This window comes from Myotis davidii, unplaced genomic scaffold (assembly GCF_000327345.1).
Source record: "Myotis davidii unplaced genomic scaffold, ASM32734v1 scaffold684, whole genome shotgun sequence".
Taxonomy (NCBI): domain Eukaryota; kingdom Metazoa; phylum Chordata; class Mammalia; order Chiroptera; family Vespertilionidae; genus Myotis; species Myotis davidii.
This window is the reverse complement of record NW_006295564.1, coordinates 1,179,778-1,195,031: the sequence shown is the minus strand read 5'-3', so window position 1 is coordinate 1,195,031 and position 15,254 is coordinate 1,179,778.

The window sequence follows — 15,254 nt, the reverse complement described above, 5'->3', positions numbered from 1 at the left end:
ATAGTGGTTCAGTATTAGAGAAAAGTGCATTGTTTCTGTCATATTTCCAATCTGTGTTGGTGCTCATTTGAGAAAATAAAGTTTTCAAATATTAATTCTCTGGAGAGCTCATCTGTCTTAATTGACCCAGCCAGTTTTGTCTTATTTAATATTTAAAGTAACTGAAAGGCCTGCGGGAGGTCACCCCACTCACAGATCTGCTGACTGAGGCGTTATTTTCTCCAAGGACGGTTTGCCCATTAATGAATAAAAATCAGGTTTTCTCCTTATCTATCTGCAAATGTTTCTCCTGGCTTCGGATATCAGAAATGCGTGAGTGACCATTATCCTTTCTGTCTACTCAGCCCATATTCTTAGCTTTTCTGTTTATACCGGTTTCCTTGGAAATAGGAATGCATTAGGTAAGCGGGTGGGGTGAGGGGACGGAAGGGGAGTACAAAAGAACGAAATTATGTCAAAAAGAGGCGGCAGGATCTCTGAATTGTCTAATCGAGTCTTCTCAGTCACCGAACACATTTATTAAACACCTTCTGTTAGATTCCAGACACAAGGTGAGGCAAGTTAACATCCTACAAATCAGCTGGTTTTGTTTTCCGAGTGCCTTACCTGCAGCCTCGTCCACAGGCACACAGTCTCCCAGAGCCAGTTGTAAGTACAGTTTTATATTCTGGTACCTTCGTGTTGCAGTGCAGACGTTTTTGCCTAGACGTCATCCATTTATATCATATTTTAAGCACTTTTTCCACAGCTTGCCTCCTTAAATCACATGGAAAGGAAATAGTAAAGCCACACAAGTGTGTGGATGTGTTTGTGTGTGTTCACATTGGTGGTACTATTTTAAGAGCCGATTCCCCATAAAATAAAAAATCCCTTCTCTACTTCCCTTGAGTTTTCACCTATCCCTCTGGGCCCAGCCGCTGTTGGCTTTTAGTTATCCTTGGGTGTGTGATTTTCCTGTGACCTGATTTGCCTCAGTGGATGTGCCTGTTATCATTTCATTCTTGTTTGCCTTTGGCAGACAGGGAGGAGAGGAGATAACGTGCAGGAGTCAACCAGTCTCAAACCAGCGATCCCTGGGTCCTCCCCCTTCCCCGCTCTTCTACCTCCAGCAGCTATCCTGTTCCAATGACACGGGGAGAAAGTGCAGAGAGCACCAGGGCCCATTGAGTGCCTGGTCTGTGCCGGACCCTGTGCTTTGCCTACAGGACCTCATTGAGGATCCTTGTGATGAGCTACTTCCTCTCATCATCCCAGGAATCCTCACCATCCTGCGGGAAAGCTGATTGGAAATTCAATGTTGAGTATTCCTGTTCTATAGATGATGAAATTGAAGTTTTGCAAGGTTTCTTTGCTAGCCACAGGGGCTTTCCCTATGCTGTATTCCCAATTTCATCCTCTTTCTTCCTCCAACCTTAACTCTAGTGAGGCTCACAGTAGGTAAGGGTTCAGGGAATGAAAGTTAGAACATTAAAGTAAACAAAGCCACCAAAGTCAGTGCTACCTGAATAAGATTGTATATTCCGTAGCTGAACATAAGTGGGGCTTTGTTGTTTTCTCATACTCTGTAATGGATTACATATGTAATCCTTGGCCCCTCGATTAATAGTAGGTACTTAATATGGTTTGGTGAACATTGAATTAATGTGGATGGGGGAGAATTAACAGCTTTAAACAAAATCCTTTCAATGTGTTAGATTCCCTAAGTGGAGAATGGCGATGAGGTTAGCATTAAATGTGTTCTATGTGAGCTCATGGTTACACCATGGGCAACCAAATTATTATTTGCATGTATATATTCACCAAGCATTTTTTTGACATAATATGTGCCCCGTCTAGTCAAGAAACTTAACCCCAGGGAGCAGAAAATCAGAGGCACTAATTGTGCAGAGTGGGAAACAAAGGGCTATGATGCATGGCCCTCCTTACTGTTGGCCAAATATTCAGCCACGACCCTCACAGGCAGCTGTTTCCTGCAGAAGCAATTGCTCATAAATCCTTTTATCTGGACCCAATAAATGCCTCACATCCTGGAGCAGGGCACAGGGCAAGCTCTTAGAGCACAGGGCTAGCCTCAAACACTTGCTTCCCTTAGTAAAAAGGAAGTCTATGGAAAGGGCTCACCAGTGCCTGGTATATAGTGAGGAGTCCATCATAAAATAATGGTTATTATAACAGCTTGTTCAAATCTGTTTTGAATTGGAAGTGGGATAAAGAAGGCTATTGTATTCTTAATGTGCATTACATGTTTAGTTTTGCAACAATCCTATGAAGCAAATATCACCGTTTTACAGAAGAGAAACTAAGACTCAGGGAGTGTAGATCACATGGCCCGTGGAAGAGCTGGGACCTTTTAACTCTTGTTCTGATTCTAAGCCTACACCCTATCTGTGGCCCTGGCTTGCCTCTCAGGAAAGGGAGTAACTCCCAAATAGGAAACTTTCTGGCAGATCTAAGCACACACCCAAAATTTCATGGTTATTTTGTTTTTTTAATGTTTTCTTCCTTTTTTATGAAATGGAAATTCTGGCTTTTCCAGTGGAAACCAAGAGCTTAGAATTGAGACTAGGGTTGAATTGTATTATACCTTTATTTTACAGGTTTGCAGGCCTGTTAATTGCAGTGCCTGTTGATTTTATATTAGGAGGGGAAAAGTGTTGCTTTCAGTTGTTGACTGCTTTAAATGATAAAAATCCAAAAACTTGCCCACAGAGAAGTGACTCAAGTATCCTAACATATGACAGCATCTTCATGGGGCCGCACGGGACCAACTCTCCAGACCAGCTTGGAACAAGCCAAGGGTTAGACGTTCATGTCACATGAAGATACTTCTAATTCCCAAGTGACGTGGGATCATTTTAATGAGAAATTGGCCAGAGATGCTGAGGCTCTGAAGGCATTAGCAAATTATTTGAAAACTCTCACAGAACAGTTCTACTTAATTTTAAATTAAAATCATGTTAATGACTTATCCCAAGTTCAAGCTTGAGCAAGGTCAAGTAGAACGAAGGTTGGGTCTGCCATGGGACAGATGGGGGTTTTAAGCCTGATTGAACACTTCTCCATCCATCACTTAGAGGAAGTCACAGCAATTCTCAGGACCAGCTCCCATCATCTGCAAAAAACGTAAGTTATTGTGAGAATCCCAGAACTGCCCAGCACCCAGCACATTGCCCAATCAAAGAGGCTTTAGCAAGTGTCATTGTCTTTTTTGTTGTTGTTGAGTAACAGGAACTCACTGTGACGGGCACTGCTGGTGCATAGGATTTTAGGATCTAACATTCACCATCTAACCAACCTCTACGAAGGAGAGTAGGAAACCAGGACTCAGTCACGGACAAGGTAAGTACCAGAGCTGGACCTGAAACAGAGCACCTTGCTGGTCAGGCAAGGGGTCCCCGCACCACAGGACTTGCTTCCCCTTCTAGAGGAGAGTGTGTACAGTTATAGGAAGAAGAAGAAACCCATCAGCTAGAAAAACATCCTTGAAGTTTAGGACCTTGCTTGAAATGTTTGTAGTAACCATCATTGGCGGCCTTCAGTACAACAAGATTTGCTCATTATCCTGGCATGGTGGTCTGATGTGCAGGCAACAGGGGAGAGGGAGCCGAATACTCCTCGCATCCCTGGCCTCCCCTGGTCTCCCCGCCCTGATTCCAAGCCACTTCTCCAGGGCAAGGCCATGCAAGCACAGCAACCCAGCAGTCGCATCGAGGGATGTTTTATTTATGGCTTTAATAATGGAGTCTCTTGGGAAATGTTTGGTTTCCCATTCCCAGAAGCAAAAATGCATCTGCAGAATGTTCTTGAAATTTATTACTGTTTTATGTTTTTTTCCTACCACCACATTCTCTGAGCCACCTTAATCAAGTTGAAACTGTCCCTTGGCAAAAATAGGATCACTTAAGTGATGGTTCGTTTGGCTGACATGTTCTGTACCTGATCCACAGTGTAGAGCGTTGAGAAAAGAGGTTGGTAGTGCTGCTGATCATAATATGAACATAATCCTGTGCTGAACTTGCCGTGTTTATTACCAAACTGCCACAGATCCCATGGGAGTTTGTTTCAGCTTTGTCCCCTTCCCAGTCCCTTATTCCCAGTCTTTGGGAAACAGAACCCACATGTCCTGGAGGCACTCAGGCTTGAAGTTGTTTCCATGGTGACGGGACATGCCGAAGGTTCACATCTCATTTCATTTTATACCTAAGTGATATTTCAGAGAAATGGTACCATCTGAGGCAGGATTGCGGAAAGGGTGTGGCCCCTGATCTGGGGCGGCCTTAGTTAGAGGAGGGACTCTGGGAGTTTCTGTTTAAGAGAGGGCGTGGGTATTCATCTTACAAAGAAGAGGTTGGAATTTCCGCAGAGATGACTGGTTTGGACCTGTTGTGTCCAGTGCATCGGAGATTTCATCTTGCCTCGGGTAGACCTAGGTTTCACCTGAGGGAGACTCCTGAGAAAGCAATGCCATGAGCATAAGGCAGGCAGACTCACCATGAGGATCCTAAAATCCTTCCTGCCTATGGAGGAGACGACCAGGCTAGTTACTGTGTGACCTTGAATAGGTCGCTTATCTTCCAAGGCTCAGCGGACTTACCTGTGAAAGAGGCTTTGAGGACTGAGTAAGATGATGCTTGTAGAAGTGCCTAGAATGAAGCCTGGCCATGTAGAGCTAGAGATTCTCTGACTGGCTTATTTCGCTTAGCATAATTTACAGATGGCAAAATTCACAGTTGTACAGTTCTGTGAGGTTTGACAAAATCAACAGTATAGAGCAGGGGTGGGCAAACTTTTTGACTCGAGGGCCACAATGGGTTCTTAAACTGGACCGGAGGGCCGGAACAAAAGCATGGATGGAGTGTTTGTGTGAACTAATATAAATTCAAAGTAAACATCATTACATAAAAGGGTATGGTCTTTTTTTTTTTTTTTTAGTTTTTTTTATTTCAAGCGGGCCGTAGCTTGCCCACGGCTGGTATAGAGTCATGTAACTAATCAAAATACAGAATATTTCCATCACCTTTTTCAAAAATTTCCTTCATGTCCCTTTTATAATGAACCCCTCGCCCACCTCCCAACAACCACTGACTATTTCTGTTCCTATAGTTTTGCCTTTTCCAGGATGCCACGTGTTATGTAGCCTTTGAGTCTGGCTTCTTCAGCATGTTTTAACAATGCTTTAGAGCAAGCATGTCAAACTCAAAGGCTAACATGGGCCAAATAAACAAGGTTTAAGTTTATGTGGACCGCAAAAAAACAGCTTCAATTTTCATAGAAACGTAGGTTTATTTTGATAGAGACATGCTGAATACAAAGAGCTGAAATAAATGAGTAATCGTTAACATAAAAGAACATTTTAATAAAACTTAATATTTTTTCTTAAACATTAACCTACCAGACACAGAATAACTGCACAAATGAATACGCGTAACACAAATAAACCTATTTTTCTTGTTGTCCGAAAGCGCAGTATTTCCTGTTGCACACAGCAAACAAGTCAGTACAAGACTAATGACGTGGCAATCGTCTGCTAAAATATTCGCTGCTAGTATTAGTGGAGAGAAATGGTGCGCCTGTGCGTAGGCACATAAGGGAAATGAATGCAACATGATCATAGTAATCAGTCATTAGCGAACGTTGTAGTTATTAATCATGAATAACAGGATACTGTAAAAATTAAGTAACAATTTTTATTAAAACGTTTCTTACATACCGTTATCTTGGCTGGGCCGCAAAAATATTTGTTGTGGGCCACATGCGGGCCGCGAATTCGACATGCTTGCTTTAGAGACTCATCCATGTTGTTGCATGAATCAGTAGGCCATTCCCTTTTATCTTTGAAAAGTATTCTATTGTATGGATATACTGAAGTATGTTCATCAATTGGTGGACATTTGTGTTGTTCCCAGTTTCTGGCTATTATGACAAAGCTGGTACAAACATTTGTGGACAGATTTTGTGTGTGTATTTTCACTGCTCTTGAGTAAATTACTAGAAGTGAGATTGCTGGGTCATATGGCCAAAGTATTTTGCATCCCTACCAGCAGTGCCTGAGAATTCCAGTTGCTCCACACCCTTGTCAGCACTTGGAATGGTCTGTTTGTCAATTTATTTATTCTGATATATGTGGATACTCATTTTTTTCTTTTTTTTAAATCAGTTTTTCCCAAATATGTTTTTATTGATTTTAGAGAGCAAGGGTAAGGGATAGAGAGATAGAAACGCGGAGAGAGAAGCATCAATCAGTGGCCTCCTGCATGTCCCCTACCTGAGCATGTGCCCTGGCTTGGAATGATAGGATGCCCAATCACTGAGCCACACCGGCCAGGCCTCATTTTTCCTTTGATTTCTATTGCCATATTCCTCCCTTGGGATAAATGTATCAGGAATCCTATCTGACCAAACAAGGTAAAGAGCCAAGAGGAAATTTAAGAGTGACTTCACATAATAAGCAAAAATATCCTTTGCTTCATAAGAAAACATAAAGACAAGAATGAAAAATAAATGAGGGAGCAGGTGGATGTTGGGAAGAGGGACCCAGGTATGGGATCTCCTAATCTTTCCAAAGTGATTCCTTCTTGTCACCCATCTAGGTGGGAAGCATACCCTTTGGCCACATACTCTGATTAATTCATTTGGAAAAATCCACTTTGCTCTTGGCACAGATTATGAAACTGACCTCTTTTTGTTAACTCCCATTTTCCAACCAAGTCTCCTTTAAACCAGAAATGCCGGTTCTTGCAGAAAGATGACTGGGATGATAACATTGCTAAAATAGCCACATGAAAAGTGATTATAAAAAAATTGCACATTAAGGGAAAACCTCACCCTTGACCCAGAATTATGTTATTCCTTAGTTCTTTAGTAAGTAATTTGACATGAAGAGTCTTTGAATTCCTCTGAGGAATCATCTTGTTCTTCTCCTTGTCACTCCTCATTCACTTCCTTGGCACACACATTTGCAGAATAATCTTGCAATTTATAATCTTTGCCATTTGGTTCAAGACTCTCTGGAGACAATTATGACCTCTAAATGTGACTGCGTGAACCAAGACCTAGAAAAATCAGGTCTGAAATAAAGACTACAGCCCCCTCTTTGGGCATGAGATTAGAAAGGAAGGCATTTCTTTCAGCTGGGCACACTGGGGCTCTGTTTCCCCAGGGTTGCTCCTCACACACCTCTGTGCAACCAGCAGAAGGAGCCGAACAGCCCACAGCCTACCCTGAGAGTCTGCATGTCCCCCTTCCTTTCCTCCAAGGAGAAATTGCTGCTTGTATCCAATCAGTGGCCTCCCGCATGCCCCCTACCCAAGCATGTGCCCTGACTTGGAATGGAACCGGCGCCTGCCTACACCAATCACCTCTCTTTCACCAAGTGCAAGGGAGAACACGGGACCAGAGGCGTGAAAACTGAAGAATTCAGGTCATCTGCTGACTGGTTGGCAATGCTTGCTTTTGGTTTCTAGGCAATAAATCATGACTCCCAAGCAAAAGGCTATTCCTGGTTTCAGCCATTATCTGCATCCATATTCCCCAAGGCCTGGTATCCAGGGCGACCCAATAGTATGGCAAATGCAGAATCTGCTAAAATTGAGCATCCAGGCTTGAGACCTGGACTCTAGACATTTGGTTCAAAAAGTGATGGTGACACAATGGGGTCAAGCGAAGCTGTCAGGAAAATAGCTATTAATAATAGCTCACATGTATTGAGTGGTAGCTCTGTGCCCGTCACCTTCACATAGTCCTATAAAGTAGGTCCTGTTATCAACCTGGTTTCACAGTAAAGATGAGTGAGATGGTGACTTCCGAAGGGCCCACAGCTGGCTGGATGGTAGAGCCGAGTTTTAAACCCAGGTAATGTGTCTCTGGAGTCTACCTTTGGAACTGCTCTATGTTCTGCCTACAACTGGAACCCTGTTGCTACAAAAATCTCCAGGTAGATAAGTCTGATGGTGGGAAAATGTGAGGACAAAAATGTCTCAGATTTCGAAATCTACCCCCCAAAAAACAAATTCAACAGGTCATTCACTTCACAGAGATTTATGAACATGCACAGATGCTGGGGATGTAGCCGTAACAAGATAAGTATGGTCCCTGCCCTCTTGGATCTTACAATCTTAAAGTTGGTAAAGAGAAAATTACCCTTTAAAAAATGATGTGTTTCCTCGGAAGTATGAAGGGGCAATACAAGGAGGAAGAGGTGCCTAAGTCTGATTGTGAGAGTGGAGTCTTCACAGAGGAGGCATTTTAGGGGTTGAGTCTCAAAGAATAGAGTAATCATTGGGTGGATAAGGTATATGTGCACACTTGCGTGTTTGTGTGTGTTTGTGCACATGTGCTCATGGGTATGGGGTGAGGGTGTTGCACAGCGGAGAAAAGGAAGAAGCATTCTGGGCTCAGCAACAGCCCAGCCCGTCTGGTAATTCAAACAGCACACCTGGTAATGCCTAGAAGACGGGACTCAAGGGAAACAGCAGGAGAGAAGGGGGAGGCTGCACAAGGAAGTCGGGTCTTGAAGGGCTTTGTGGGGAGTTTGGGCTTTAATTTCCAAGCAACAAGAAGCCATTAAAGAATTTTGAGCAGAAGCAGGGCGTGGTCTGATGGACATCAAATTTCATCTTGTCCAGTTATGGAAGGAAAGATTAGAGAGAGGCAGAGGGGCTAGGTGAGGACAGGGAGGTAATTGAGGAGGATGTTGCAATATTGTAGATGCCTAACTAAGGGCTGTGTCCACGGGGATAGAGTGGAAGAGACAGATGAGTATGATTAAGGAGACAGGATCCCTGGGGTTTGAAGACTGTCCCATCATGAGGTGGCATAGTGGTTAACTACACTGGCTGTGGTTCCAGACTGCATTGGCTCCCTACACTAACTAGCAATGTGACATGGCCAAGCTACTTGAATCCATTGGCTTCAGTTCCCTTATATAAAATGAGGATAATAACAGCACTTATGTCATTTGATAAAGATCAAATGAGATCCATGTGCCTAGAACAGTATCTGACACCGTAAGTGCTCAACACGTTTTCTATTTGTGTCCTTTTAGTGAGAGGCGGGGATTGATCTAGGCTGGGTCCCGGGTCCTTACCGGAGTCACCATGGCGCCATGAACTAGGTGCACGGTCCTCTGTGAGAAGGCTGCGGTCTGGTAGAGCACCCACGGAAGACCTTGCCAAGCTGATCCTAAGGTAAGCCGAGGAAGTGGTAAGCCACACTTCTGAGTAGCTCCAGGTTCTGGGCTGCCTGACTCACAGCAATATTTTCTTCCTTTGTTTTGATTAAAGTTCTCAAAAGATAGTTTTCAAACAGCAAAAAGATTTCATGTGGCCCTAGCCAGTTTGGCTCAGTGGATAGAGCGCAGGCCTGCGGACCGAAGGGTCCCAGATACAATTCTGGTCAAGGGCACATGCCTGGTTGCAGTCCAATCCCCAGTAGGAGTCATGCAGGAGGCAGCCGATCAATGATTGTCTCTCATCATTAATATTTCTCTCTCTTTCTCTCTCTCTCTCTCCCTTCCTATCTGAAATCAATAAAAACATATTTTAAAAAATATATTTCGTGTGATCCTAAGACTCTTAAAATAATCCCAGTTCACATAGGCCAGGGGGCAGGAGGGAGGTAGGGAAGATACTAAGAAATGCTCCTTGAAAAATATAATTTTTTCAAATTTCTAAGCTGTTTTTTTTTTAATCTAACAAAGCTTTCTGGTACTTTCTATGTTTCCTCCCAAGCGAATTCTAGTTCCTCTGAATTCCTGGGAATAGTCCTAGTGGGAATTTATGTTTGGCTCTTCTACTTTTTCCCTTTCAGGCATAAATCTTTCCATTTTGAAAACGTGCCACTTTCAGAGAGACACTTTGATACAAATGATTTTCATTATGTGATGCTTCCTTCTGCCAATTAATCCATTCATGTATCCTTTGATCCATCTACCCACCCAGCCACCCATCTACCCTCCCACCCACCCATCTACCATCTGCAAATGTGACTGTCTTGTGTAGTGGTGAGGAGCATAGGAGTTGGAGCCAGACACACCACTGTTAAGCTTTACCGCTGAATAGCTGTGAGACGGTGAGGCTGTCCTATAGCCTCTCTGAACCCAACTCCCTGTTTGCAAAGTGAGGATTCAAACAAGTATCTTCTCACAGTTCTCTTGTGAAGATTAAATGAGAAAGAAGATAAAAGTACGGGAGCACAGTGCTGGGTATGTATTAAACAGTCAATTATTGGTAGTTGCTTTTATTGTTCTGCAAGCTGGACATTGAACATACAACAGTGAACAAGAGTCAGGGGCCCAGCTCTCAGGGAACTTACAGTCTAGAGGAGGATGAAGACGTGGATAAATTATCTCCCAAACAACCCCAACTATTAAACAGCACTACTGCCCTCCCAGTTTAGTCTGTTCCAAAATTGAGAAGTCATCTTGGATTCCTCTTTTTCTACCACTCCTCCCTCTCCCCATATCTAACCCACAGGCAATTCTTGTTGACTCTGTCCCCAAAATGTATTCCCCACCTGGCCAGTCTTTACCATCTCCAATGCTGCAACCTGGTTCAAGCCACCATCAGCCCTTGCCTGGACTCCTGCAGCAACCTCCTTAACTGGTCTCCTTACTTTCATTCATGCCACTTACAGCACATTTCCAAGAAGAGCTGCAGGGGTCTTTTCAAAGCATAAAGCAGACCTTGCTGGGCCTCAGCTCAAAACGCTGCAATTACAATAAAATTTAGCCTTCAAAGCCTCATACTCTGCCACCTGCAGTTTCACTACCCACAACCACCTGGAAATTATTTCTGAGCCTTGAACACTCCAAGCTTGTTTCTGCTTGGAGACTGTGCCCTGATGTCTCTGCTGCTTAGGATGCTGTCTCCCATCCTCCCGTGTCTGGCTCATCCATCAGGTCTCCACTCAGATGTCATCTCTTCAGAGAGGACTTCTCTGGCCACCCTACCTCATTACCCCTCCACCATTACTTACTATACTGCTACCTTATTTTAGTTGCTTTAAAAAAAAATTGATTTCAGAGAGAAAAGGAGAGGAAGAAAGAGATGGAAACATCAATGAGAGAATCATTGATTTGCTGCCTCCTGTATGTCCCCATACTGGGGATTGAGCCTGCAACCCAGGCATGTGCCCTTGAGCGGAATTGAACCCAGGACCTTCCAGTCTGCAGGCTGATGCTCTATCCATGGAGCCAAATCAGCTAGGGCTTGTTTTAGTTTCTTCTTATCACTTCTTTCTTCCTTCTTTTGTTTTCTTTTGTTTCCTTCCTTCCTTCCTTCCTTCCTTCCTTTCTTTCTTTTGTTCCTTCCTTCCTCCCTTCCTTCCTCTCTCTACTCTCTCTTCCTGCCCTCCCTCTCTCTCTCCTATATGCCTTGCAAGATTCTCAGCACATAGTAGGTGCTCCATAAACATTTATTGGATTAATGATTGAATGAATGACATAAATACAATGAACTGTGTGAGGTCCCTGAAGCAGTACTGCTGGGGCAGTGTTGGTGACGGCTGGTCAGCTCTGTATTGGAGAAGATTTCCATCTGTCTGAGAGTCAGATTCAGTCACGTCCGAGAGCAAAAACTTGGACTAGAGTTTTCTCAGAATTCTTTCTAATTGGAGATTCTGGGATCCATGCCCTTTGCCATGTCCTGAAGTGTCCTCCTTTCACCTGGTTCTTAGCAATACACAAATTAAAGAGCTACAAATAGTGAAATGTAGACCTGGCCACTATTCTTTTTTTTTTTAATATGTTTTTATTGGTTTTTAGGGAGGAAGAGAGAGAGATGAGAAATAGAAACATCAATGAGAGAGAAATATCGATTAGCTGCCTTCTGCACGCCCCCTTACTGGGGATCAGACCCAAAACCTGGGCATTTGTCCAGACCAGGAATCAACCCAGTGACCTCTTGGTTCGTGGGTCAACATTCAACCACTGAGCCACACCGCCCGGGCTTGGCCACCATTCTTAACAGAGCAATCATCCACCTTCCTAAAAGGCACTGCCAAAATTCGTCAGGTTATTTATCTCTGATATAATAGCAAAGACTCCAATTTACAGGGTATCTATTACATTCCATCATTTTGCCTCCCTCCTGGCTAATTCTTACACAAACTCTGCAGACTAGGTATTATCCTCCTCCTCATCTTGCCTATAAGGAACCCGGGGCCCAGGAGAGACTCCTGACTTGCCCAAGGTCACAAAGTTGGTAAAGGTGGGAGCTGTGATTCCAACCAGGTCTGTCTGTCTCTAATGCCTGGACTGGTTCCAAAGTGTCTAGAGGGCCAACTCCTTAAAGCAGGGCGTAGATGGCATTGATATCAACCTCACTAATGCTAATTTAGGAAAACAACCTTGAGATAAAGAGTTCTAGAAAGAAGACACTATAATTAGCCTGCTGGCCTAGCAGGAATAGTGAGTTTTTATCTACTGAAGGTTAAAGCTATTGGCTTCTGGAGATTCAAGGGCAGGATTGGGGGGACCTTGGAGAAAACTCTTTTCAAAGACTATGAGCCCATGAAGGGCTTCTCTGGGCTGTGCCAGGTAGGGCAATGTCCTCACAGTGACGAGAACATGCTGGGGAACAGGAACAAGGAAGAGCTTGTAGAGAAACAAGTGTGCCAGAAAGGCCCTAGACAGAGTCCAGATGGGTGTCTGGGAGTGGAGGGTGGGGGGTTGGGGAGAATGGAAAGAAAAGTAAATATATCCACAAAAGAAGACTTGGAAGAAAGATCTTGTATCCCCCCTTCTTCTCCCAGAATCTTCTTCACAACATCCCTGGCTGAGGTACCCTTTCCTTCTTCTTAGAGCTGTTAACAAAAATTCCCAATTTGAAGTGTGGAAAAGGGAATATTACATTCAGGTGAACAGTTTGCAAATGGGAAAATGCAGCTAGTGAAATACCAAGAGTGCATTCCTGAAACACAGGGGAGGCAGCCTTTTATAAAGTTACCTCCCATTCTGATTGGTCCAATTTTATGCAAATGAAGTTTCAAACCAATACTGTTCTGATTGGTCAGTTTAGATGCAAATGAGGTTATAATTGTACAGTTCTGATTGGGCAGGGCAAGTCTCAGTTCATTGGTCGAAAGACAAAACCAGGAATTCCCTCATGATAGTTGACTCAGATGGCAGGAGGCTGAAAGCTCAATCTGTGGCTTTCCCCTGAAATGAAGGGTGTGTGCGCAAGCAGCTTCCAACGCACACAATGGCTGCTAGACTCTGTTTATGAATTTGGGCCCAGATAACCACAAGAAGTCCTTCTTGGAGGATATATTTCTTCTCCAGGTTCACAAAGCTTTGCATTAGGAGAGAAGGGAACTTTGCAGAGCAGTGAGGGGAGACCTTCATGGGCAACTGCCACCAAAGTCCCCCCCAAGTCCTTAAATGTCACCTCCCTGACCCTCTCATCTACATCAGACACCTTCCCCACCACCACATTCTCTACTCCCCTACTTGCATTTCTCACAATATGCGATTACATATTAATTGTCATATTCATTGGCTGACTCCTCCTAGGGCAGAGACCATCTTTGTTTGATTCAGCAATTCAGAGCCCAGCACTGTACTGGTGTGAATACATGTTCAAAAAGTATTTGTTCAGTGACTGAAGGAGTGAGTGGTGTCAGGTGACTGATGCTTAAATGGGGTGGTCTCTGTTGCATGTAAGTGAACCACAGTGTGCTCACCCCTCTCAACATTCGCATAGAGATACAATCATGTGGAGTGTCAATAACAAGGTTAAGTCCCAGGGGGAAATAAGGACCATTCCCGAAGAGGTGTCCTGGGAAGTCCTGCTCCTTTGCCTACTGAGGTGCGGGGAATTTGAGGCTACTTTCATGAACATGAGCCTAAGTCAGTTCAGCCCCAGCCCCAGTCAGTGCCCAGTTGGGGGCAGGTCATGCTGGGACTTGCCCCACTTTGTGCTGCCAGGAGCGCTGGCTGGCTCCCATCAGATATGTGCCTGCTGTTGGTAACCACGGAGGAAGCAAGCTGTAGCAGGAACAAAGTTTGGCACCCCACCCTCCCCCACAGCCCATCCAGACTTGAGGTAGTCAGCTGGGTTAAAGAGACCCAACTCTTTGCCATCGAATAAGCAGGTGTTTGGGGAGCACCTTACTTCTCAGCAGGTTGGAATACAGGGCATGTGTGATATTTGGTTTCTCCTTTGGCCTTGCTGATGGGGTTCACCCTAAGGACAGGCCGACCTGCTCCTGTTACGGGGGACCTTGAAATGTAGATAAGCACACAGTAGTGGAACAGACGGATACCCTTCCCTAACCTTCGCCTACCCATTCTTCCTCTTTTTTTTTGCCCCCGTTCAGCAGTCACGATCTTTTATTTATTTTTTAAGTTTAATTTTTTCCATCACCATTCATCCCCTCTTCCACCTCCACCCATCCTCCCCACCCCCACAATTACCACACTGTTGTCCACATCCATGAGTTTTTCTTTTTTGCTCAATCCTCCCACCCCACTGCCTACCTATTTTATATATATATATTTTTTATTTTAGAGAGAGAGGAAAGGAAAGGAAGAGAAACATTGATCAGAGAGAAACATCCATTGGCTGCCTCCTGCATGCCCCCTACTGGGAAATGAGCCCACAACCCAGGCATATGCCCTGACCTGGAATTGAACTGGCGACCTCCTGGTGATTGGGTTGACATTCAACCACTGAGCCACACTGGCTGAGCCCACCTATTCTTAATGCCAATACTGGTTTATGAACTGTGAGACTTCTGGTAAATGGACCTAGGAGACTTCTCACTGTGGCCTTAGCAAAGCACATTACAGTCCAGATTGGCCTCTTGTTGTGACTTTTCAATGGAATGAAATCTAGAGAAGGGAAGCAAAGTTCTACATGTTCCCACCAGCCTTTACTATATCAGAGATGTTGATATCATAGTTCTGCACACCTGGAGATGCTATCATTTTTTTTTCACTAGTGCGGCCTGGATAGCCTTAATTTGCACTCACATTTCCCTCCCTTTTATTTTCTGGACCATTTATTGAGCATTTACTATATTCCAGGCACTATACTAGGCATATTTTCCAAAACTGGTGTCATCTAATTTATATTAGCACCATTTCAGGAGAGATTATTACGTCTTTTACATACATGAGAAGATGGAGGCTCCAGGTTCTAGAAAGGTAGGAAATGTACTAGCCCTCTCAGCTAAGAGACTGAATCAGAATTTGAACCTGGGTTTCTGGCTCCTGAACGTGAGTGTTTTCCCCATCCAGGCCCACAAAGAACAGG